This window comes from Panthera pardus, unplaced genomic scaffold, assembly GCF_024362965.1.
Source record: "Panthera pardus isolate Hobbes unplaced genomic scaffold, ASM2436296v1 HiC_scaffold_15, whole genome shotgun sequence".
Classification (NCBI taxonomy): Eukaryota; Metazoa; Chordata; class Mammalia; order Carnivora; family Felidae; genus Panthera; species Panthera pardus.
This window is the reverse complement of record NW_026526710.1, coordinates 54,915,050-54,940,862: the sequence shown is the minus strand read 5'-3', so window position 1 is coordinate 54,940,862 and position 25,813 is coordinate 54,915,050. Positions and strand designations below refer to the sequence as shown.

The window sequence follows — 25,813 nt, the reverse complement described above, 5'->3', positions numbered from 1 at the left end:
TGAATTGTAACTTCAAAAGAATGAGCAAATACCTTCCTATTCAAGGTCTGGACCAGACCTTTCTACTTCAGTTTCTTCTTTGCCAAACTTGATGATTCAGTCCTTAAAAATATTAATTAATTTAGAACTTTTAGGATCCATTTGCAAACTTCTCAAACATCACAATGAAAGCTATTGTTCTATTTATATTGTGTTTAGGCATCATTTGCATATAAACAGCTAAAAAATAAGGTTTCAAATAATTTATTCCCCATAATAATAAATACAGTATTCTATACACAGTAAGCAATAATACATTGTCTATTAAATAAATAAGTACTTGCTGAAATAAATACTTGCTAATCACCAGTTAAAAATCAATGAAAAAAAAAATCTAACATCTAGAAGTGAGCCACTTAAAGGAGTTCATTTGTTTTCCATTATTATTACATTGAAAAGCGTTATTGAAAATGCTCAAAGTTTTCAGAGCTAAATGTGGAAAATGACTCCCCCCAAAAAAGTGGTGAAGAGAATGTTTTAAGGAGATAGGACCAGGTCCCTAGGAGGCCAATAAGGTTATGTTGCCTCAGCCTCATGATTCACTGTTTAGCAGGGAGATCATTTGAGTAACAAATGCAGGAGAACAGCTGCAGGTTTGCATGGGGTGAAGGTAAATTTAGGTGTGAAAGGAAGCTAATTGCCTTACTGTGTGCCAAACTTTTCAGGTGCTAACAAGATCCTGCTCAAGGACACTGGGGGAGCTGGAAGGGGAACCTGGAATGCACTTAAACTCAGCTATTGACTCCCATCTTAAAAATCAGTCACACATGCACACAAAAGAGAGGACAAGAATGAATGTTAATTTGTTAAATGTCAACATATATAGATCAAATAAACTTAATTTAATTAATATATCTTCATTCTTTCAGGGGAAATGTAGAGTGAATCTCAATTAAATACTTTGACCAGGTGGAGATTTAGAACAAGATTTAGAGTTTCTAAAAATCTATGCTTATGTCAAGAAAATGTTAAATATGTCGTCCATAATTTCTACAATTTTGGGGAGAAGGTGACTCAAAGATCAGAAATCAAGCAAAAGTTATTTCAGTTCCTCATTGTGACTTTGTGAGTGTGTACGTGTGTATAAAGTTTTCTGGATAAGAATCAGATCAAAAAGTCCTCAACGGTCAATTATATATATTTGACACTTACTTAAAAATCCTCCTATAATGCTCTGAAATGATAAAGAGAAAAAGCAAAGTAGTGAAGAAATCAACTACTTTCAAATAAATTAGTCAGTTCAGTGCCATGGGAAAATATGGGTTTGTTTTAAAAGTGATTAAGTTGTCTGATAACATCGGCCACCTGTTCCTATTTGTTTCATGGTGGGTCTATCCATATGGGACATTCCTGCTCATGACATCACAGGGTGACTATAGGGAAGACCAGGCTTTAGGATCGATAGATCCCTAACTCTGGAATCTTAGAAAAGTCATCTATTCACCATCCTTGCCAGCTTTAGATCTGGACTCGGCTCAGGCAGTAACACAGGTGTTATATTCTTCTCTTTGTCTCCTGTACAAATGATCCAGCACCATTTATGTCAGTTCTTTACTCTTAATTTATTCTGAGATTTTCAGTCAGGGCTAGAGGGCAACTATGAGGCTGAAATTTTAATAAGCTAACATTTGAGCCTGATTTCCTACAGGCTGATTTCCACAGGCTACATTCCCGATTTCCACAAAGCCTTAACTGGTACTTGAGGAATGGGTAAATGTATTTTGTTTACACTTAAATTATAACTCACCACCAATGTCATATTTTAGGACAATCTTGTCCTAATTTCTGTAGCTCTTACAATCATGAGCACTTTTCTTCTTCTCTGTTGCACTGAGATGGGCCTCTGTCACAGGATAGAATTCCTAAGTGTGGGGGTTACCAAGTTCCCTGTCTCCTGACTTGCCTTTGGGAAAGGCAGTGGAAGTCCCTTAATTTTGAAGGCCTTACTCTCATCCTAATGATGCAATCAGTGATTCCCACTTTGTTTCCAAAGATGAATTATATTTTCATAAAACCCCCAACTCAGCCTCTGCCTCAAACTGAGATACATACACCTGGGTTTCTTCATTCTCCTCTGAAGGGTTAAGCTCTTGAGAGAAAGTATCAGGTCTTTTTTGAATCTATATTTTATATTTTATCATTCTATTAACACAACAGGTTTGCTGTATATTTACTCAATGATGTGATTTGGATCTAAATAATATTACACAAAGATATGATATAATGTCCAAAGTTTCTCTTCTGTCCCGAGGAAACACTTGCAGCCAAGAATGATCACAAATATCTCTTCTCTCTTAATCACACCACCATGCCCATCACAGAGAGTTCTTGCTCATTTCCTGAGTCTTAACATATTACCACATTTATTAGCCATGCACCATATTCTACCTCATAAGACTCAGGAAATGAGCAAGAACTCTCTGTGATGGGCACGGTGGTGTGGTTAAGAGAGAAGAGATATTTGTGATCGTTCTTTGCTCTCACCATGGAGGGGTTTGAGTAATTTTAGGTTGTTTTCATATTCAGAAAGTTTCAGTATACCAGATGGACTGTAAGCATTTATTAACCTGTGTCTTATAGAAATGGTACATGCCATTGGGTGGCTTACTGAAGAGTTGGGAAGAAATACTATATACTAGGTTTAGCTCATGACAGATAATACACTTTCTAATAGATAAAACCTATAATGTCTTGGGAAGATTACAAAGTAAGACTATTAATATACATAGACTTTTCTGCTATATGCTAAAACCTAAGTGTCTGATGAAAGAAGGATAAAGCAATGCTCAGAGAAGGAGTAGAGTTAATTAGGGAAGGACTATTATACCCAGACCCACATCTTCCATTGAGTCAGTTTCCTGTTCTTTCCTCACTGGAGATGAAGAACAGCTGGTTTCTGTCTTCCACTTAATAGATCATCATATTTCAAACACAATTCTCAGAGCACCCTTTAGTCTCCTCTTTGCCAAGCTAAACAACATCACTTTCTTAAACTTTTCCTATGGGACCTATTTAGCCTTAAATCATAGTACACACACTTGAAGTATACTGTCTTCCATAATCCACAGTTTAAGTCTGCTAATTTTAGGGAAATTGCAAGAAAAAAAAGTATTTTGACAACTGTCATGTTCTGGTAATTATTCCATCAAGGAAAAAACAAACAAACAAACAAACAAACAAACAAAACTTGCCCCATGGATGCTGGATGCACACCAAAGACAGTTTAACTTGATGGATTTGTATTAGGTTTCCTGTCCCAAACATGGCTTCAAAATATACTCATTGGATAATGCAAGTTATGGTTGACGTGTCCATCACAGTTGCTTATATGGTTCCTAGTAATGGCCATGTGCAAATGTACCATGTGATGATCCATATGGTTCAGCAAATAGGGATAGGACAGCCAATCTAGGGACTTAAAAATAACATTTTATTTTTTAGAGGAATTTTAGATTCACAGAAATATTGACCAGGAAGTACACAGAGCTCCTATATACCCACTTCTTACCCTCACCCATAGAGTTTCCCCCTATTATTAATATCTTAGATTTACTGCGGTATACTTGTTATAATTTATGAGTTCGATTGACATTTTTTTTTTACTTGGTTAGAAGCCATTTCCTATCACAAGATTTGAATCTGAGCCCCTCAAGCCTTTCCTTTAAAGGAGCATGGTTCAGCACAGTTTTCATCCCCTCTCCAAAGTGGACTGCTCGGCTATTTTGATGAGATGAGATGCTTCTGAGGCTGCTTCTATGCTCAGCAGGAGAGCAGGTAATCATTGATTCATAATGGCTGCCATACACACGGATAAAGAGAGTGGTAACATATATGATACCTATTTGTTTATCGGAATACAAAAAAGATACTGTATTATAAATCAGAAGCTTGGATTCTAGGTCTCTCTAGAACAGTTTTATAACCTCAAGGAGCTTATCTAACCTTTCTGAACCTGAGGTGCAATAAAACAGAAATATTATTTTAACTTGTGGAAAGTAGCACACTGAACTAGAAAAAGTCCTGGAATCACTCACAGCTCTAAAACACACGATTCGAAGTGTCTTTGAAGAACACTGCTGAGTCAGTTTTCATCAACTCAACCAAGAGATGTACAGCTGGCATTTTACCACTTTTTCCATAATTGAATCCAATAATTTATTTCTGGTCCAACTAAATCCAAAATCATACACTAAAAATTCAAAAGCAGGGAAACAAGGTGGGAAAGAAAAATAACTAACATTTTTCATTTGATCATTACGCTCTATTTTGGTGGCTGTCAAAAACAATATCTAATTTACAGTATTTTATATTTAAGCATCTGGCAGTTTAATTAATTTGATTAATTAATTTCTTAGAATTCTATCAACTGTGCTGCACCAAAACTTGTAGAAAGAAAAACTATGCAATAAAAAATAGCTTTAAAAGGAATTAAAGATGACATTATTTGAGGTTTGATGTTACTAAGTTCTCATCTGGAAAAAGCAAAATAAGGTGAAATTAGAAAATTAAGGGAAAAAGAAAAAAATATATTTGCAAGGTAAACATATATTGCAAAGGCATGTAATAGGTGTTTTATTTTAAGGTGTTATATTTTATATATGTTCCTAAAAACACTAGATGATTGGTTTCTTTAAAAGAGTATTTGTTGAAATATATATTCTTATATTTTGGGGTTACTCTTTGATTTCCAGTAAGAAATGAGACTACCCAGCACTTTGGATTCTGCCTTCTGTTTGGCACTCAAGTGTGTTAAGTCCAGCACGATCCTCATGCAGAAAGTCTGTTCAAGTGCTGGGTCACCTCCTTGTGTCAAACATTTTCTTCCGGGGGGAGAAAATCAATCTATTTGCTGCACTAGTTGTTATGCAATCTGCTATCTGGACATCATACCGCTGATATGCTGAAAACATCTCTCAACTGACAGCTTTCTGAAACTGGCTTTCCCAGCTATCCAGCTGATGAGCTTACAGCCATCCCACATTCTCCTGACTGCTGCAATTTCGCAAGCAGGGCCTAGTGAGGTAATCACCTGACCTCAGCAAAACCATTGTATAAAGGGAATTTTGTTAACATTGTTGTCAGCGCAGCTGGATGGACTAACACTGCTTTCCTTTGCAGATTTGGAGTCTGTGAATTCCAGCAGCCCGCAATGGTGTTCCTGAGTTCTTGCTGGCATGTGTGTGCATCTGGCTCATGCTTCTTTATCAGGTGGTTAAGCAAACTGCCCATTTCTGGAAAAGTTCAGTGGCACAAAAGAAAATTTGCTTGTGGCTTCTCTTTGGTATGGCATTGCAGAATTGACCTATTATTTCACAATTGGGGTAGGAGAATATGCTGGTTGGCAAAAGTCACATATTCTTTCAATTCTTCTCAAGTGCCCACTTGCAGGTGTAAATGCTTGTTAGGTCTATGTGTGTACTTGAGTAGAGATTGCATACATTTGCATTTTTTATTCTCACCCACGTAGACTGTTGCATATTCTGAGGCAAGACTATCACCTGAAATCATATTATCTTCTTAGAGACTTTATGCTTTGAATTTTCTTACATGTATTTTGAAATATCTTTCATATTGAAGGCTCTCTGGACATTGGAATAGGGAAAGACATACTCACAAACTGAGGACAAGGAAAGAAAGTGTCAGCAACCCCAGGGATTTTTGGCAAGTGGAGGAGAGAGCTTCAGATTCATTCCTGTTGGAAAGTAGGGGTGAGAGGTGGGGCTCAGGAACTGACAGAGTGGTCAGCCTTATGCAAATTTTGTGATTGGTATTTGTCTTCTCCCTCTCCCTTTTCTCTCACCATCCCCTTATGTCAAATCTAAACTCCAAGTCCCCAACCATTTTCCCTTATTCAGTACCACACTCAGTCCAGACATGCTGTCTTAGGGCTGCAGACCAACTCAGTGACTACATTTTTCCCCAGATCCAATGTTCCACCCCTTCAGTTCTGATCATCAGCAACACTGTATTGTATGAGAAGATCTTATTAACCAATAACCTGAAAAAACGTGGTTAGTTAACAGTAACTTAGAATCTTAGATCTCAGTGGGATGTTTATATCTAAACAAGAAATTGATAGACTGAGATACTTTGAGATAAATAATGGATGGCAAAATCAATCTGGTGCTATGGGGTGGGGGAGACAGTGGTCAGAAAGGTCATCCTGATTCTCATCAAATTAACACACAAGTGTATTAAAATTTTACACAAGTGTGTAAAATTATAAGGCAAAGTATGGTGTTGTTCAACAAGTTCTAGGTTCTGTAATCAAGAGGTGCTCATTAAAATGCAAGGAATTGGTTTTATATCTAACAAAAGGGATTTTCCTTCTCTCATTATAACCAGATGTGGTCTCCAAAATAAACACAGAAATACATTCATGAGAAACGAAGAGAAGCTTACAGGCAGCTTGATGAGATGTGTGGGGGTTAAGGGGTAGTTTAGCCATTCAGTGCTGACATTATGAAGTGAACTTTGACTACCCATCAACCATCCTTTTGTAGTCCTGAATCCTATGGGCCACTGTGCAAAATTAGGAGCAGCTCCAATGTGACTACATTCTAACAGCACTTGAACGAATTCTAAACCCGGAAATGTTTTAAAGTCAAACAATTGCTCTTAGGATTCACTTTTAATCATGAGGTAGTCCCTGACCAACCTGTGAGCTCAGAGACTGGGAATACAGGCTTCACCACCCTTTCCTCAAATATTCAAAGAAACTTGTGCAGAGTTGTAAGTCAGCACAGGAAAATACTGCCCCATTTATTTTTGGTCTCAACTTTTAAAGAAGTGTTAGCCTAGCTAGGGTATCTCTTCCAACACTGCTGGTGATACCTTTTTAATACAACTTATATTTGATTTCAGTCCTCTAAGGCCAGACTCCTTGAGCTCGCTCATCCTGTGACCACATGAATTGAGGTCTCTTGAATATTATTCTTCATATATGGAGTGTTTCAATAAAGTGAAGTGGTTAAATTGCACTGACCCATCAACTCATCTCTGGTTATTTGTTCCCCTAGCTGCTCCTAGGCAAGTCTCCATGAGATAGCTCTGGGAGCCTTGGAATTCTGGCCTGGGTTGAACTTACTCTTTAGTACTTTGTCCTTAATGCAGCTCATTTATTAGTTGCAGTGAACAAGGGTGGCTGGACTCTGTATCTTTGCTTTAAGCTCTTCAGGTAAGCAAATGAGAACATTTGCTGACTGCCCACTGTGAATAGTGCACTCCACAGGAAATTGAATTTATAAACAAAGCAGCAAAACAAACAAACAAACAACTAAACAAATCATGCTGCTTTACTCGTTCTAAAGTTTGAAGAGAGGAAGAATATTATAGGCAGAGACAATACATACATCCTATTGTAAATCATAAACAGAATTTTAATTAAAAGTCATCCTTTGAGTGTTGATTCCTTCCTACTGAAATTTGGACTTTCCCTTCAAGGACTGTTCCAGTGCTGGCTAATCTCTCTGCTCACCTCTCATATCTGTTTTCATGGGACATTCAGTAACCTTCCCAGGATTGGTATTTACTGTTTTGTACATTCCCCACTTCCTTATTTATATGGTGAAAGTTCTGAGATCAGGGATCTAGACTTGCACCTTCTGGTATTCCTCACTCTTGGCACAAGACCCCACCCAGAGGACCCAGAATACTCTCTTCCTCAGGCTGCTAGAAAACCAGCCACTTTTTGGACTTACAGTCTCAGTTTAAACATCACCTTTTCAGTGAGGCCTTGCTGGGCAGCCTATCTGAAGCATTGCTCAACACTGCTAAGGAGTTAGTTACTCTTCAGTATCCCATTTGTTTGTTTCATAGCAACTCTTTTATAATCATTTATTTTATGGGCTTCTTTATTTTCTGGTTTTCCTACTAGACCAAAATATCCATGAAAATTCATTGCTTTCATTCCCTACTGCACAACCACAGTGTAGCTCATTCTGCTCATTCATTCATTCAAAAATATTTATTTGAATTTTTATATTTCAATATTTAAAAATATTTAATATTATACATTACTCATATTTTAAAATTATGAATATGTAAAAAATTTAAACATTTGAAAATAGATGTTCATTTATTGAATTATGTGTCACTCACTTATTTGGATTCTCAAGATGATGATGATCATCTTGAGAAATTTGAAAATTTTGCAAAGAAATAAACCTTTGCAAAAAAATCCCATATATGTTATACATGTACTCTAAATTGGCTTCTGATTCCCACTTAAAAGCAAAATTTTTAAAGCAAAATTAAAAATTTAAGTTTAAATTTTAAATTAAAGATTAAAAGCAAACTTGCTACAAAGCACTAAGAATACTTAAAGTAGACAGAAAAGTACGTAGTTTTTGGTGAGTTTGGGCATAAAAGATAATGTTAACTAGAGTTGACTGTCCTATTGAATTCCATGGAACACATTGATCCAGGTGTATAAGCCCTGGGCAGTTGAAAATAGCCTAAGTCTGAGATCTAGGAGTGTCCTATCTGACAAATGAGGAAAAGTCATATTAGGAGTGGTTCTATTTAGATCATAGCCTTCATTTCAGATTGTGTAGCTTATTTCTTCATTGTCAACCATCTTGACATCGGAGATAGCTATCTTTTTTTTTTTCCTCCCCAATCCAGTTGACAGACATAATTGTTTCTATATCATGCATATCTTATCCCTGCTGCCAGTAGTTAAATAGCTATATTTGTGAGGTTCTTGCCAAAATGGTCTCACTGTTAGATCCCAACTGGGTAACCAATTGCTAAAACCCATGTATTTGGCAGCAGTCTGGACCTTTTCATTTCTGTCTATGAAAAATTGAGGTCAAAAGTAAAGGACCGTGAAATTTCATCAAGACAACACACCAACTTTCTTCGCTTTATTTCCTTGCTTCCATCTACATATCCTCACCATGGCTTTGAAAGTATTTTTGGGCCAATATGGAAAGATCAAAATCAAACACTAAAGTCATATGTATATGGCCATTTCCATTACTTGTCAGTTATCAACATGACTCAAGGAAAGCCAATGACTTGATTCATTGATTTCCATAATTGTCATCAGAGTAATCAATTTATCATGATTAGACATCTAGGGGACTTTCAAAATACAATTGAATGTAGAAATTATTATTGTTCTCAAGAAACTCACAAGACACAGCAAGGGGTGCTTTCCTGTTTAATTAACACCATGGAGTCCATAATCACAGGGTGGGTGGCAGCATTAGAAATCATCTAATCAAACCCCTTACTTTATAGCTATGCAAACTGAGGCCCAGAAAAATGTAGGTGACTTGTTCAAGGTAATTAAGTGTGCTGATGGCAGAGTCAAAGCGAGGGCCTTTGATTCCCTACCAGGTAACAATTTAGAAGGAATTAATTGACATCAACTGAACATAAAACAGGAATTGGGACAGCACCTTGGGGAGTATAGAAATGCTTGGGAGCTGCCAAACAGGAAGCTAGAGAAAGGAATTACAATAACAGCCACCATTTATTGAGAAGCTATTATGTGTGAGGCACATCGCTTGACATTTTGTAAAGTAATCTCTAATGCTCACAACAACTCTGCAAAGGAGCTATTATTCATCTCATTTTCCAAATGAAGAAATGGATTCAGCAAAGTTAATAAACTGGCCCAAGGTCACACATTTAAAAATAAGATTCACACTGAGCTAGGCTGAACCAAAGCTCACATTCTTTCTGTCAGGCCAAATTTTCTCAAGGGAATACTAAAGATGTAGGGGCCTTGTTTGATCTGACCCGATTGCTTACCTAATGGAAGCATGTGGGGGGTAGGTTCGAATGTTCGAATAGAACATGGTTAAGGGAGACTTTTCACGTTGGACTAGTGAGTGAGGACTTTAACAGGGATTCATTAACTAACGGAGCCACATTTGAAAATCGGTGCTTCAGGAAAGAATCTTTCATAGTGAAGGCCAGGTGATCAATCAGTTGGAAGACTGATGAAGACATGGATACCAATAGTAACGGCTTGATTTTTTTCTTTCCCTCTTGTTTCTTCACAACATTCAGAATTATTGCGCAGGAGGATTTAAAAAGTGATCCCAAGTCCTTAGTGGCATTTTTCCTTCCTACGCAACCAGCACTGATTTTCAGCATGTACTTATTGCAAGCAACTAGTATGATTGGTCACATATCTGTTCTGATGGAGATACCCATGCCACAGCAGATGTTCCGAATTTGAATGTAACTCCTTTGTACGTCTAAAATAAATCCAAACCATCCTTCAAGGATATAGTCCTACTGCATCATGTGTGTTGCTCTGAGCACCTCACAATTCAGCACCTTCATTAGTAAACCTAATATTAATATTAGTTAAGGTAATATGAGTGTTGTAGAAGGCCTTGGAACTTTACATGTTGTTATTCTTGTTTTCCCAGGACAACAAATGAGGCTATTCGGTATTTTGTTCATGTTTACCTTTCTATCCTCTATCTTCCCACAACTCATTTAATAGGCATCAGTTATTCCTAACCACTCAGGGAGCTCTTTGTCTTTTCTGCTCTATTTGCAGGAGCTCTCTTCTCCCCTTGGAATAGTCCTGCTCAATTTTCAAATACCCTTGAGGATAACCTCCTGCAGTAACTCACCTTATTTATGCTACCACAGAATCCTGTATTTAAACATCTCAGAACAATTATATTTTATGACTGTTGTTGATTTGATTGCATGTTTTGCCTCTAAATTGAAAATTGCTCATAGATAGAAATTTTGTTTTCAACATAGGATTTTCAACGTATAAAAGAATTGGCACTGGTCTCTAAATATTTTTAGAAGGAAATATTGAAGAAAGGAAAGCTAGAAAAGAAGATGGAAGACGAAAAATATCTATATGTGAGGGAATTAAATTTATAAGTAGTTGTGATTATCTGTTCTGAGATTTCTAATTTCTCTATTTGTGATTAGTTATAGAATGAGATTGGTTGTGTTACCTCAGCCTGGAAACCACTTAGATCTCTATTATGTATGTATTTATGTATGTATGTATGTATGTATGTGTGTTTTTGTGTGTATATATCTATTGATATCATCTATATCTATGTCTATATCATCTACATCTATCTATGTCTATATCTATCTATCTCTATCTCCATCTCTATCTCTATCTATATCATCTATCTATATGTAATCTATCTAATAAGTAAACAAGAATCTAGATTCAAGTAGAATTTGATCATTGTTTAGGCTGAAAGCATTACTGCTCTTTGCGATTATCCATTGCCAAGCAAAGGCTGGGAACATGTTGCTTGTGGGAAAAGATGATGATGGATTATTCATTATATTTTTTAACCTCTGTGCCCAGCACAGTGTTTGGCTCATAGCAACTTTCTAATCAAAATTTGGGTGAATGTTAAAATGATGTTCCATACTTTATGCTTGTTGACCAAGACCTGGTTTTGTTACTAAGTAGTTCTATAGCTCTGTGAGCTCCCGTTTCCTCATCTGTAAGAGGAACAAATGTATATCTGGTTACTTTTGCTGTTCTGAAGATTACCAAAGATAATATGCTTTTTTAAAAAAAAAATTGGATAAATGTTAAACTGTTTAAGAAATGTGACTTATACCTCTTATGGATGGATTGAAGTCAATGAATTAGTTCTCCTTATAAGCAATATTAATTTTTAGGGTGCAAATGAGAAAGATTTATTGGTATACATTAATAAGGTTGAAGCTATGGGGAATTTACACTTTCTAAGTTTTGTCCCTCAAACTATTCTTTTCAGTTAAAAGTTATCTATATAAAATAATTTCTTAAGATGGTGACTTAGTCTCACTTTGTAAATACAGCCAAGACATTAAAACAAAGTTTGGAGATATCTAAATGAATGTAGATACATCACCGCTGAGACAGATTTGTCTCTTTCCATGAGAATCCATCACCGAAACAAAGGGACTTCCATTTCAATAATCTATGAATATCAGTTGACCACTAATTAGAAATTTCTGACAAACATGCCTTATCAATTACCATAGAAAATATATATTTAACAAAAATCAAGATTTATCAACTTGTGTCTGATTGGATGCACTTCCATAAAATGCATCATCAGAAAACTGCTGTCCCACTGCTGGTCTACTCAGTTTAACATTGATTTAAAGGAACGAGTTGTGGGTTTAACTTTTGGTCCTCTTCATGAATTTTTTATACACATTACCCCACCTCTGGCCAATCTGTTCTCTGTATCTATGAGCTTGATTTTATTTATTTTAGATTCTGCATATAAAAAAGATCAAATGGTAGAGGGAGCCAAGATGGCAGAACAGCATGGAAGTTTTTTGTTTGTCTTGCATCCATGAAATACAGCCAGACCAACACTAAACCATCCTCCACACCTAGAAACTGATCTGAGGATTAACACAACAATCTGCACAACCTGAACCACAGAATTCAGCAGGTACATGGCATGGAGAGGTGAACCTGGGGAGAGAGAAGCTGTGGGGGGCAGGGAGGTGTTTTTGCATGCAGAGAGAGGACAGAGATGGGAGAGGGGGAGAATACAGGAAAAGCATCCCTCTCTAAAAGCAGCTGGAGAGAAAGTGGAAAATTGGACACAGCCACAGGGACTGAATTAAAAAGGGAGAAAGGAGAAAGGAGAAAGGAGAGGGTTTATATTCCATTATGACTATAAACAAGGGGAGCACAGAGTCTGCAACTCTGCAGCTCGATACCTGGAGGTGCTATGGTGGGAAGGGCAAATCCCCAGGAGCAGAGTGGGGTCCAGGAGATTCATAGGCCACACAGGGAGAAGTGGTTACACTGCTGGAAGGACATTTGGTAGAGGCTGTGATGCAGCCTGGGCCCAGCAGACTCCAGAGAACAGCCACATTCACTGGTGCTGGAACAAGTCGTTAAAGGTGAAGCCTGGTGCCAGATGTGTGTTGTGATTTTCCATAATCCCTGAAACGCTGATGCTACACTGTCTTGTGAACTTTTTCTGGGGCAGGCTGGCACCTGGCAGCAGTCTCTGGGCATCGGCAGCAGCACAGTCCTGTGAATTTTCCTGGGTAAGGCTGGCATTCAACCATTGTTCCATCAGACCCTCTCCAGAAGGGAGGAACCGATCAAAGTCACAGTCCCTCAGAAGTAAGGGGCTGGGGAAAACAGTCTCATATGAGACAAAACTTGGGAGAGAGGTACTACCTGGGTTTTTGTCACGGACAGTAAAAAAGCAGGAAGTGGACGAAAGCTGAAGACAAAGGACGGGTGCGCAATTGCTAATCAAGGAGAACAGAGTTCCAATACTAGAGAATGGGTAGCTTGGTGACATCATTTTCACTGCTTCTGTGCATGTGGATACGCACCTACAAGTGCCACAACAATCCACTCCAGTAGGCTAGCATCTAGTGGAGAACGGAGCAGTTACGCTAAGCCCCGCCCAACTGGGCCAACCTTGCGCTTCAAGAACAGAAGTCTCACTGCTTGCTTAGTTTATGACTGTAAAGTGCTTCATAGTCTGATATCTAGGGGAAAATGAAGTAATTTCAGTCGTATTTAAGTCTGTTAGTAGGTCCATATATTCAATTTTTTTCCTTTTCACTCTTTTTCAATTCTTTTCTTTTTCTTGATGCAGAAAGAGAAAAAATTCATTTTTATTTTCAATTTTTATTAAAAATATTTTTATTTAATTTTTTACTATATTTTTTACTTTTGTGTAAATTTTTTCAAATTTGATTTTACTTCCATCATTTTATTTTAGTCTACTTCACTGTATTCATTTTTTCAAATTTCAATTTCCTTTTTTCTTTTTTCTCTTTTTCATTTCCTTTCTTTTTTTGAATACAGAAAGAGAAAAAATTCATTTGTATTTTCAATTTTTATTAAAAATATTTTTCTTTAATTTTTTTCTACTATATTTTTGACTTTTGTGTAAATTTTCTCAAATTCTAGTTTACTTCCATCATTTCATTTTGGTCTACTTCAGTGTATTCATTTTTTCAAATTTTCAAATGATTTACATTTTTTTTCTTCTTTCCCCCTTTTTCTTTAATCTATCAAGCCACTTTCAACACCCAGACCAAAACACACCTAGGATCTAGCATCATTTATTCAATATTTTTTGTGTGTGTGTTTTTAATTTTTAATTTTAATATTTTTTTAATTTTAATTTTTTAATTTTAATTTTTTCTACCTATTCATTACTTTTATCCCTTTAAAATGATGAAACAAAGAAATTCACCGTGAAAGAAAGAGCAGGAAGAAACGACAGCCAGGAACTTAACCAACACAGATACAAGCAAGATGTCTGAACCAGAATTTAAAATCACGATAATAAGAATACTAGCTGGAGTAAAAAATAGATTGGAATCCCTTTCTGTGGAGATAAAAGAAATAAAATCTAGTCAGGATGAAATAAAAAATGCTATAACTGAGCCACAATCATGAATGGATGCCACGGCGGCAAGCATGGATGAGGCAGAACACAGAATCAGCGATATAGAGGACACACTTATAGAGAACAATGAAGCAGGAAAAAAGAAGGAGATTAAGGCAAAAGAGCATGATTTAAGAATTAGAGAAATCAGTGACTCATTAAAAAGGTACAACATCATGTCCCAGAAGAGGACAAGAGAGAGAGATAGGGGTAGAAGGGTTGGTTATGTGAGCAAATCATAGCAGAAAACTTTCCTAACGTGGGGAAAGACACAGACATCAAAATCCAGGCAGCACAGAGGACTCCCATTAGATTCAACAAAAACCAATCATCAGCAAGGCATATGATAGTAAAATTCACAAAACACTCAGGCAAGGAAAGAATCATGAAAGCAGCAAGGGAAAAAAAGTCCCTAGCCCACAAGGGAAGACAGATAACGTTTGCAGCACACCTATCCACAGAAACTTGGCAGGCCAGAAAGGAGTGGCAGGATATATTCAATGTGCTGAATCAGAAAAATATGCAGCCAAGAATTCTTTATCCAGCAAGGCTGTCATTCAAAACAGAAGGAGAGATAAAAAGTTTCCCAGACAAACAAAAATTAGAGGAGTTTGTGGCCACTGAACTAGCCCTGCAAGAAATTTTAAGGGGGACTCTTTGAGGGGAGAAAAGATGAAAAAAAAAATTAAAAAAAAAATACTAAAAGCAACAAAGATTAGAAAGGACCAGAGAAAACCACTAAAAACTCCAAGTCTACAAGAAACATAATGGGAATAAATTCTATCTTTCAGTACTCACTCTAAATGTCAATGGACTCAATGCCGCAATCAAAATACATAGAGTAACAGAATGGATAAGAAAACAAGAACCATGTATATGCTGTTTACACAACACCCACTTTGAGCTAAGGACACCTTCAGATTGAAAGTAAGGGGATGGAGAACCATCTATCATGCTAATGGTCAACAAAAGAAAGGCAGAGTAGCCATACTTATATCAGACAATCTAGATTTTAAAATAAAGACTGTATCAAGAGATGAAGAAGGGCATTATATCATAATAAAGGGGTCTATCCCCAAGACCTAACAATTATAAACATTTATGCACCAAATGTGGAGGCATCCAATACATAAATCAATTAATCACAAACAAAAAGAATCTCATATAATACCATAATAGTAGGAGACTTCAACACCCCACTCACAACAATGGACAGATAATCTAATCAAAAACTCAATAAAGAAACAATGGCTTTGAATGACACACTGGACCAGATGGACTTAACAGATATATTCAGAACATTTTATCCTAAAGCGGCAGAATACACATTCTTCTCCAGTGCACATGGAACATTCTCCAGAATAGACCACATACTGGGACACAAATCAGCCCTCAGCAAGTATGAAAAGATCGAGATCATACCATGCATATTTTCAGGCCACAACACTATGAAACTCGAAATCAACCACAAGAAAAAATTTGGAAAGGTAACAAATACTTGGAGACTAAAGAACATCCTACTAAAGAATGAATGGCTTAACCAAGAAGTTAAAGAGGAAATTAAAAAGTTCATGGAAACAATGAAAATGATAACACCACAACCCAACACGTCTGGGATGTAGCAAAGGCAGTCCTAACAGGAAAGTACATAGCAATCTAGATCTCAGATACACAACCTAACCTTACACCTTAAAGAGTTGGAAAAAGAACAGCAAATAAAACCCAAAACCAGCAGAAAACAGGAAATAATAAAGATTAGAGCAGAAATTAATGCTATTGAAACCAAAAAACACCAGTAGAACAGATCAATGAAACCAGAAGCTGGTTCTTTGAAAGAATTAACAAAATTGACAAACCACTAGCCAGTTTGATCAAAAAGAAAAAGGAAAGGACCCCAATAAATAAATTCAAGAATGAAAGAGGAGAGATCACAATCAACACAACGGAAATAAAAGCAATAATAAGAGAATATTATGAGCAATTATATGCTAGTAAAATGGGCAATCTGGAAGAAATGGACAAATTCCTAGAAATATATATACTACCAAAACTGAAACAGGAAGAAATAGAAAATTTGAACAGGCCCATAACCAGAAAGGAAATCGAATTAGTAATAAAAAATCTGCCAAAAAACAAGAGTCCAGGACCAGATGGCTTTCCAGGGGAATTCTACTAAACATTTAAGGAAGAGTTAACACCTATTCTCTTGAAGCTGTTTCAAAAAATAGAAATGGAAGGAAAACTTCCAAACTCTTTCTATGAAGCCACCATTACCTTGATTCCAAAACCAGACAAAGACCCCACTAAAAAGGAGAACTATAGACCAATTTCCCTGATGAACATGGATGCAAAAATCCTCAACAAGATATTAGCCAACTGGATCCAACAATACATTAAAAAAATTATTCACCACGACCAAGCGGGATTTATACCTGGGTTGCAGGGCTGGTTCAATGTCCGCAAAACAATTAACGTGATTCATTACATCAGTAAAAGAAAGGACAAGAAACATATGATCCTCTCAACAGATGCAGAGAAAGCATTTGACAAAATATAGCATCCTTTGTTGATAAAAACCCTAAAGAAAGTATGGATAGAAGGAGCATATCTCGAAATCATAAAAGTCATATATGAAAGACCCAACCCTAATATCATCTTCAATGGGGAAAAACCAAGAGCTTTCCCTCTAAGGTCAGGAACAAGACAGGGATGTCCACTCTTACCACTGTTATTCAACATAGTATTGGAAGTCTTAGCCTCTGCAATCAGACAACACAAAGAAATAAAAGGCATCCAAATCGGCCAGGAGGAGGTCAAACTTTCACTCTTTGCAGATGACATGATACTCTATATGGAAAACCCAAAAGATTCCACCAAAAAAACCCTGCTAGAACTGATTCATGAATTCAGCAAAGTTTCAGGATATAAAATCAATGCACAGAAATTGGTTGCATTCCTATAAACCAGCAATGAAGCAACAGAAAGAGAAATCAAGGCATCGATCCCATTTACACTTGCACCAAAAACCATAAAATATCTAGGAATAAATCTACCCAAAGAGGTGAAAAATCTATACACTGAAAACTACAGAAAGCTTATGAAAGAAATTGAAGAAGACACAAAAAAATGGAAAAAGATTCCATGCTCCTGGATAGGAAGAACAAATATTGTTAAAATGTCGATACTACCCAAAGCAATCTACATATTCAATGCAATCCCTGTCAAAGTAACACCAGCATTCTTCACAGAGCTAGAACAAATAATCCTATAATTTGTATGAAACCAGAGAAGACCCTGACTAGCCAAAGCAATCTTGAGAAAGAAAACCAAAGGAGGAGGCATCACAATTCCGGACTTCAAGCTATACTACAAAGCTGTAATCATCAAGACAGGATGGTACTGGCACAAGAACAGACACTCAGATCAATGGAACAGAATAGAGAACCCAGAAATAGACCCACAAACGTATGGACAACTAATGTTTGGCAAAGCAGGAAAGAATATCCAGTGGAATAAAGACAGTATCTTTAGCAAGTGGTGCTGGCCAAACTGGACAGTGACATGTAAGAGAATGAGCCTGGACCACTTTCTTACACCATACACAAAAATAATCTCAAAATGGATGAAAGACCTAAATGTAAGACAGGAAGCCATCAAAATCCTTGAGGAGAAAGCAAGCAAAAACTTCTTTGATCTTGGCTGCAGCAACTTCTTACTCAACACGTCTCTAGAGGCAAGGGAAACAAAAGCAAAAATGAACTACTGGGACCTCATCAAAACAAAAAGCTTCAGCACAGTGAAGGAAACAATCAGCAAAACTAAAAGGCAACCGACAGAATGGGAGAAGATATTTGCAAACGACATATCAGATAAAGGCTTAGTATCCAAAATCTATAAAGAACTGACCAAATTCAACACCCAAAACACAAATAATCCACTGAAAAATGGGCAAAAGACATGAATAGACACTTCTCCAAAGAAGACATCCAGATGGCCAACCGACACATGAAAAAATGCTCGACATCACTCATCATCAGGGAAATACAGATCAAAACCACAATGAGATACCACCTCACACCTGTCAGAATGACTAACATTAACAACTCAGGCAACAACAGATGTTGGCGAGGATGCAGAGAAAGAGGATCTCTTTTGCATTGTTGGTGGGAATGCAAGTTGGTACAGCCACTGTGGAAAGCAGTATGGAGGTTCCTCAAGAAATTAAAAATAGAACTACCCTATGACCCAGCAATTGCACTACTAGGTATTTATCCAAGGGATACAGGTATGCTGTTTCGAAGAGACACATGTGCCCCAATGCTTATAGCAGCACTATCAACAATAGCCAAAGTATGGAAAGAGCCCAAATGTCCATGGATGGATGAATGGATAAAGAAGATGTGGTATATATATACAATGGAGTATTACTCGGTAATCAAAAAGAATTAAATCTTGCCATTTGCAACTATGTGGATGGAACTGGAGGGTATTACGCTAAGTGAAATTAGCCAGTCAGAGAAAAACAAATATCATATGACTTCACTCATGTGAGGACTTTAAGACACAGGACAGATGAACATAAGGGAAGGGAAGCAAAAATAACATAAAAACAGGAAGGGGCACAAAACATAAGAGACTCATAAATATGGAGAACAAACAGAGGGTTACTAGAAGGGTGTGGGAGTGGGGATGGGCTAAATGGGTAAGGGGCATTAAGGAATCTACTCCTGAAATCATTGTTTCACTATATGCTAATTTGGATGTAAATTAAAAAAAATAAAATTAAAATAAAAAGATCATATGTTATTTGTCTTTCTCTGTCTGACTTAATTAACATAGCATAATGCCTTTGAGATACAATCATATTGTTGGAAATGGCAAGATTTTTTTTTTATAGCTGAATAATAGTCTATTGTCTATCTATCTATCTATCTATTTATCTATTATCTATCTCAGATTTTATTTATTCGTACATTCACTAATGGACACTTAAGTTGTTTCCATATCTTAGGCATTGTAAATAATACCACAGTGAATATGGGAGCGCATATATATTTTCAAGTTAGTTTTTCTATTTTCTTTGGATAGATACCCAGAAGTAGAATTGCTGGATCATATGGTAGTTCTATTTTTAACTTTTTGAGGAATCTCCAGATTGTTTTCCATAGTGCCTGCACAAATTCATAATCCTACCAACAGTACACAAGAGTTCTTTTTTCTCTATATCCTCACCAACACTTGTTATTTCCTGCCTTTTTGATAATAGCCATTCTAACAGGTGTGAAGTGATATCTCATTTTTGTTTTGATTCATATTGCCTTGATAATGAATACTGTTGAGTATCTTTTCATGTACTTGTTAGCCATCTGTACGTCTTCTTTGAAAAAATGTTTGTTTAGATCTTTTTCTCATTTGTTAAAATTAGATTGTTCTTTTGGTTACTGAGTTGTATGAGTTCTTTATATATTTTGGATATTAGTCCCCTATCAGATACATGGTTTGCAAATATTATCTCTTACTCAGTATGTTGTCTTTTCATTTTATTAATGTTATTCTTTGTTGTGCATAAGGCTTTATGATGTAGTTCCACTTTTAAAATTTTGCTTTTGTTGTTTTTGCTTTCGGTGTGATGTGAAAAAAATCACCCCTAAGACCCATGTCAAGGAAATTACTGCCTTGTTTTCTTCTAGGAGATTTATGGTTTCAGTTTTTATGTTCAAGTCTTTTGTCTGTGTTGAGTTAATTTTTATGTATGGTGTAAGATAATGGTTGAGTTTCATTATTTTGCATGTGGCTGTCCAGTTTTCCCAACACCGTTTGTTGGAAAGACTGTTTTTTCCCCACTGTATAATGTTGGTCCCTTTGTTGTAAATTAATTGACCAAAAAGTGTGGGTTTATTACTGGGCTCACTATTTTGTTGCATTGATATGTGTCTGTTTTTATGTCAGTACTCTATTGTTTTAATTACTACAGCTTTATAATATAGTTTGAAATCAGGGAATATGATGCCTCCAGTTTTGTTCTTCTTTATCAAGATTGCTTTGGCTATTCAGGGTCTTTTGTGACTCTATACAAATTTTAGGATCATTTGTTCTATTTCTGTGAAAAAATGCCAATTGAATTTTGATAGGGATTGCTTCGAATCTATAGATTGTTTTGGGTAGTATAGACGTTTTAACAATATTGATTCTTCCAATCCATGAGCACATAATATCTTTTCATTTATTTGTGACTTCTTCAGTTTTCATTAATGTCTTAAGACATTTCTTCTGTGTGTACCTGATATCTATCAAAGGAGGAACCAGGAAGAAGGTAAGAATAACTATAGGAAAACAGTTGACATTTGGAAAGAGACTAGACAGGAAGGAACTCATCCTTCCTGAGTTTTCCCTTTGTTCTAGGCACTGGGTTTGGTGATATGCTTATATTCTCCCATTTAACCCCCAAAAGGCAGTAATTAGAGTCTTACTAGAGCTTGGTGAGCTCAGGCAACTTGCCTAAGGTAACTCACGTGTTAAATATCAGAGCAGATGTTGAAACTAATGTGTCAGACATTTACCATAGAACCACAGTGTAACAGGTTTTGCCAAATATCTTCCATTTGCCTTTGGAAGCTCTCACCACCTTGTCCATCTTTCAGTGCTGCAAGGCTTATCTTCAATGGACGACATTAAAGCGCTCCCATGCCTTCTGGCTTCCATTTGAGTTTAACTGATAAAAGCCTCAGGATAAGATGGGAAGGAAGGAGGAGGGAGAGAGTGGTAGAGTATTTATTACCTGGCTCCTTCCCTGTCAAGTCTTCTTGGGATATCTGTGTCCCTCAATACTGTGACCACTGCTTTTCTCAAGGTGTCCTGTTTAATAAAACATTGTCCTGAAACCCGGAAACTTCACCTTCTCCTTGTCTCACCAGACTGTGAGTGGTAACAGCTCCTCTAGTGCTAATCCTCTGTTCCTGCACTACTTGTGTTTCCTCTATACCAGACCACACCTTTTTGTTAGATCCTCCTAGAATTACCACAAATTGAGTATGCCATCTGTTTCCTACCAACATTCTGGCTGATACAGGTGAATGTGGAATGCTGCCTTACTTACATACAAAAGTTGCATAAAAGTACAATTGCAAGGTAAATACTTTGCCCAAAATCCATAGTGCCATAATTTTGTTGGTAAATCTGTGTATTTTGAAGTGATTCAAAGTTTAAAACTGTTTGTGACTTAGGAACTCATAACTAAGAATGACGGCTCTCCTAGGATGTGTTCCCCAGACAAGCATGCTGTGACTTTTAATCATGAAAAATGCATTCACTGCAGAAATTCAACACTAACTCCACAAAGTTTTTGTAGAGAATATTTCCAGTCAACGAAACACTTCAGAGCAGTGAGTAAAGTTTTAGAGGACAGGCAGTGTTTGGGGGATGCTGGGGGAAATACAAATGGAAGATTATACATTTTGCAATGTCTGCCTCAGACATACACAAACAAATGCATCCTCCAGGAGTTTGCAATGAAGCAGAGAAACCACTGAAGCTACTGTTAAATGCTGGTGATAATTACTTACTTTGTGATAAAATCAATTTCTTAAAAAACTCATTGAAAACTTTTTTTTTTTTTTAAATTTTTTTTTTAACGTTTTATTTATTTCTGAGACAGAGAGAGACAGAGCATGAACGGGGGAGGGGCAGAGAGAGAGGGAGACACAGAATCGGAAGCAGGCTCCAGGCTCTGAGCCATCAGCCCAGAGCCTGACGCGGGGCTCGAACTCACAGACCGCGAGATCGTGACCTGAGCTGAAGTCGGACGCTTAACCGACTGAGCCACCCAGGCGCCCCCTTTTTTTTTTTTTTTAAACAAGCTTCTTAGCAAACCTGTGTGTCTTTCCTTGTAAAAAGTAAATGAATAAAGAGAAATAGTTCTTGGGTAACCTAATTTTTTCTTGCGTGTTTATTTTTATTAAAACATGCTTTAGATAAAAAAACAAAAGCATAAAGTGAAAATTATGAGTTTATTAGATACACCATCATTAGTTTCAGGGGAGTATCAATTAAGCTTAAAAATAGGTGGTTTTAAAATATAGATATGGCTATTCTAATTCATTCATTAAAGAATAAATATTTGGACTTTACCTTTGAAGACTTAGACAAATTCGCATGGAGAGCTCATTTAATTTAGTAAGGAAAAGTTTATTTTCTTAGATTCATGTCAAAAAAGGTAATCATGTTCCTTAGAAATAGAACTCAAGGCTAAATGTCTAAGCCATTATCATTTTTTGTTAAAAAATTATTTGCTTTTAAACTATTCAAAACAAATCTGAGGGGCACCTGGATGGTTCAGTCAGTTAAATGTCCAACTCTTGATTTCGGTTCAGGTCATGATCTGATGGTTCGTGAGATCAAGCCCCCAGTTGGGCTCTGTAATGATAATGCAGAGCCTGCTTAGGATTCTCTCTTTCTCCTTCTCTCTGCCCCTTCCCCACTTGCACTTTTCTTCTCTCTGTCTCTAAGAATGAAAAAATAAATATAAAAAAATAAAAATAAAAATAAATCTGAACCCCCAAATCAAAAATAATAAATAATAATTATATTTAAATTACTTTTTTCTTTTTTTTTTTAAGTAGCCTTTATCCCAGCGTAGAGACCAACACAGGGCTTACACTCACTGCCCTGAGATCAAGACCTGACATCCAGGCCTGACATCAGCTCATCCTGATCATGAGCTGACATCCAGTGTTGGACACTTAACTGACTGAGCCACCCAGGTACCCCTGAATTACAACTGCAACACCATTGACCAGTGGATTATCCCTTCCAGCCCACCTTATCACACCTGGTGCCAGATGCTCCTGGTTTCCAGCCTTTGCAGCCATCCTACCCCCACTGACAGCGCCTTTTGAGCCCCCTCTGAAACTTGGGGTTAATGGTTCTCAAATTTTACTGTCCATATGAAATTTCTGGAGGATGTGTAAATTTCACTATAAAATGAAGTTTCCTGAACTACACATCGGTAGTTCTAATTCAGCAGAGGCCTAGGCATCTGTATTTGAACAAACACCTCAGGTTCTCTGATGCAAGTGGTTGGAGAACCAGGCCATAAGCAACACTAATTTAGTGTTCTCTAGGGTTCTACATTCATCTTGATCACAGGGCTGCGAGTGCAAGCAGTGGATTAAGTAAGGTACTTTATCCAGCCCATGTCTTAACTCAGCAACAAGTCTCACTGCTTACAAAAAGTAGCTTCACTGGGGTGCTCTCATTCTACAAACAAGAATTCCACTTGTTTTCAGGACCTGGAGTGACCCTGATTCTTAGTTCTGCTAACTGGATAAAATGTGCTTTGCTGAATCCTGCCCAAGTTACTTCTGGAGGTTAATGCTCTGCTTTGCTCTTACCCACCAGTCTCTCTGACAGCTATGACTCAGTTTCTTTGGGTAAGAAGAGAATGGCAACATCAGCAACAACCTCACAACACTGCTGTGAGAATTAAATGTGGGGACCTGTGTAAAGCCCTCAACACAGTTTCTGGCACAGAGTAAGTACTAAATGTTAGTTGATAGTATTGTCAAAGGATTGACCTTATTGAATTACACTGTCTTATCATCTCAGGATAGAACGGACTCTCCCCAGCTCAATATTTAGCCACTTTCTAGCTCATCCCAGCAGAAGGGCACAGCCGCTCCTGGTCTGTCCCCCACCACCTCAGACAATCGCCACCTGAGGGCCTCAGCTACTTGAGGTCATTAACATTGTCTTCTCATTTTTTCCATCCTTTGTGTTTGCCCAGAAAAGGAAGCCGATAATCATTTATTAAGTTGATACATGAGTATATGGATAAGCTTCCTAAAACATCAAACTGGTGTTTTGTGTGTCTCTTTGTTAGTTTGCCAGAGTTATGCTATCATGGATTACTCGGCCAGTGTTGTCAATTCCTTTGACCTAAAGTGCAAAGTGAAGAAATGTGAGATGGAGATGATCAAGAAGAACATTACCAAGAAGAGGAATGGTGTTGATTGCCCCTGACCTTTAGTGACTCAGATGGAAGTATCTTTATGCATATGGGATATGCATGAACGTTTAAAAGTACTGGGTCTTCAAAACTAGCCTTCGTAGGACTTCACACAGGGCCAGCTGATGTCTGGCAGGTTAGACTCTTGCCAAACTCTCTTCCTTGGAAAGCAAACCACCCCGTTCACACGTTTCACCATTGTATGGATGCTTTGACAAACTGGGTTGCAAAGATCCAGAGAAGAGTGGGTGATACCCTTACCCTGCCTCTTGACCTAACATGGGCACGATTTGCCTGGCCCTCTCTGGAGGTCTGACTCCGTGATCTAAGCTGCGCCAAAGATGGGATTACAAACCCCAGGGATTGCTGAGAAGCGCTAATGCTGCCTCTATCCCATACTCCCGTGACTCTGAAAGGCTCTTATTTGCTCCCCCTTGCTGAGAAGGCAGCTGTGTTGTGGCGATATCGGTCCATCCGACTTTACAGCAGCCTGCGAGGCCTCCTGTGTCATGGAATAATGTCCCAGAAATCCAAACCGCCAGCGAGGCGCAGAGATCAGCACGGCATTTGTGGTTCTTGGGGCCGGACCCGAGGTCCGCCTGGGACATCTCCATGTAAATGAATGCTGGGGACAGGATTTGGACAGCTTAATCCTGCATTGTAAGAAAGGCTGGAGCCAATGTAAGTTCCAGACACGCTTTCATTCAGAACTGGAATAAAATTTGACTATCTTCAACTTTTATTTCTCATTATCTTCCAGAGACCTGAAACAGTTTACTTAGAAGAAAGAAAGAAAAAAAAGGGGACGAGAGGAAAAAAGACCAGTCTATATCCCCTCTGAAATCCTGTTCAGAGGATTTGCTGCAAGGGCATTCCAGCTTCAAATAAGACTGATTAAAATAAAATTACTCAGTCTCCTGACCCATAGCAAATTTCATGAGCTGCAATTTGTCTAGTAGTTGAGCTGTGAGTACAATCTGATTGGCTATAATTTAGGTTTATGGTTCCTTTTCTCCCCCCCTCAAACACAGTAGAATCCAGTGATCCTGAAATAAAGAACTAGAAGGGAAAGGGAGGGACAATATAAGCTAAGAAGAAATGGAAAGAAAAACATTTTTTAAAATATGATAACACTATTTGCTTTTCTAAAAGCTGGAATTCTCAACGTTTCAGGAAGTTTGCGGGAAAGAATGTCTTTGTATCTGCCAGGGTGCATTCCTTTCTAAACTTCCTAGTTGTGTTTTTCCTGTTAGATTGCTCGTTTCTTTTTTCTTTAGTCTTTGTTTCCTTCGTCTGTATCTCTAATTTCTAGGTCTGTAAATCATGAAAGAATTTCCAAATCTGGAAATGTTAAAGACCCAGAGTGGTTCTTTCTTTCCAGGGTCTA

At 37.4% G+C, this 25,813-nt stretch overlaps 1 long non-coding RNA gene across 1 annotated transcript; it reads left to right on the top strand.

The window, feature by feature from the left end:
- The first annotated feature begins 4,735 nt into the window (after positions 1 to 4,735).
- LOC109276518 (uncharacterized) lies at positions 4,736 to 25,162 on the top strand. Its single transcript, XR_002084705.2, has 5 exons — positions 4,736 to 5,060; positions 5,158 to 5,427; positions 12,263 to 12,446; positions 23,820 to 23,952; positions 24,301 to 25,162. It is a non-coding gene; the product is annotated as an uncharacterized LOC109276518 (long non-coding RNA).
- The last annotated feature ends 651 nt before the right edge of the window (positions 25,163 to 25,813 follow it).